Below are 1,665 nucleotides of genomic sequence, written 5' to 3'. Positions count from 1 at the left end.
TTTCACTTATTTTAATTTTTTCTACATAGTAAGTTTATCTACAATCTATAATATTTCCATATAAATAATTATATTTTAGCTTATTTGTGGCACAGTGTAGCGGCGAGCCGGATCTGGCCCGCGGGCCATAGTTTCTTGACCCCTGCTTTGGGGCATCGTGAGAATCATCTCGTAAATTTTAGATTGTGGGATTTTCGCCCACACTTGCTTCAAAACTTGGAGTAGATCCCTCTTCGAAGTTGGTTTTTTGGTTGTTTCTTGACTTGCCGGTCGAGTAGGGCCCAGAGGTTTTGGTGGGGTTCATGTCAGGAGATTGGCTCGGCCAGGGAAACTTCTGGATACCATTTTCTTCCTGCCACTTTTGGTTGTTTCTAGCAGTGTGACACGGTGCTTCATCTTCCTGGAACAACGTTGTGTTCTTGTCCACGAAACCCGAGGAATAAAGTGGCAAGAGTCCTTCCTCCAATACTTCGACGTATTTCGCAAAATTTATATTGCCAATGCACTCCACTAAGCTCGATCTCCCACCAACCCAAACAGCTCCCCAAACCATCACGCTGAAACCACCATGCTTCACAGTTGGCTGCAATCTGTTGAGCCAAAACTCTTGCTGAGGCGTTCTCCAGACCCATATCCTTCCACTGTCCGAAAATTGAGCGAATCTTGATTCGTCTGAGAACAATACGGTCTTCCAAATGTCCAGAGGCTTGGTCATCATATCACTTGCCCACTTCTTTCGTCTGACTATGTTGGCAGGTCTTAATAAGGGCTTCTGTCTAGCTGCTCTGCAACAATAACCCAATCTGTGGAGAATCCGTTGAACAGATTTCGGGCTCATCACACTTCTGCAGTCGTTATTCTGTGATCCATTTCGATGCGCCTCTTAACAGCCCTTTTTGTCCTCTCCGATGGACCAGGACGACCCGGACGCTGCCCAGTTGTTTCCTTGCCGTGTTTCCTGAATGCACGATGATTCTGTTGACTGTCGAAAGCGGTATTTCCAAATTCTGCGAAATTTGCCGATGACGTATTCCACCATTTGCTTGACCAACTATCAATCCTCTAACAAAATCTGACAATTCGAGAGAACCTTGAGTTCTAGGCATGTTGTAGCACAAGATAATTAGTTTACGGGCCATTTTCATTTATTTAGTGCTCTGTGAACACAAATTAGTTAAATGACGAAAAATTAGGTGTCTATTAACTTGTGACCACTCGGTGTACATTCATATACATGATATTAGGAAAATACGTAGGTTCAAGAAATCAATTTAACACAAAAAATACGATACCCTATAACTCAAGTACTTTCGAAAGGTGGACTTCTCTTCTTCAGGGGGAAACTGAAGAAGAAAGGTCTATCTTTTGAAAGCAATCAGGCATCGTATTTTTGTATATCCATATACACTCAAACAAAACACAATTCCCTGACTATATGTGGAGAAAGTTTATGTTTTTAGGTGTATCAGTAGTAAAAGATCTAACAAAGAATATGTGGCATTCTAAGTGGAGCTCTCGTTACTCTGCTAAATCAGGTGAGTATTCTTACAAAACAACTGTTACGTCTCCGTTTGTTAATTGATTTTCCGTAACTTCGTTCCGACGAAACTTTAGCGACACAAGTTCTTTCTTAAATAAAACTGGTTTATTCTTTCCGAATATAAC

Source organism: Limulus polyphemus, unplaced genomic scaffold, assembly GCF_000517525.1.
Source record: "Limulus polyphemus unplaced genomic scaffold, Limulus_polyphemus-2.1.2 Scaffold77, whole genome shotgun sequence".
Lineage (NCBI taxonomy): Eukaryota > Metazoa > Arthropoda > Merostomata > Xiphosura > Limulidae > Limulus > Limulus polyphemus.
This window is presented reverse-complemented; position numbering follows the sequence as displayed.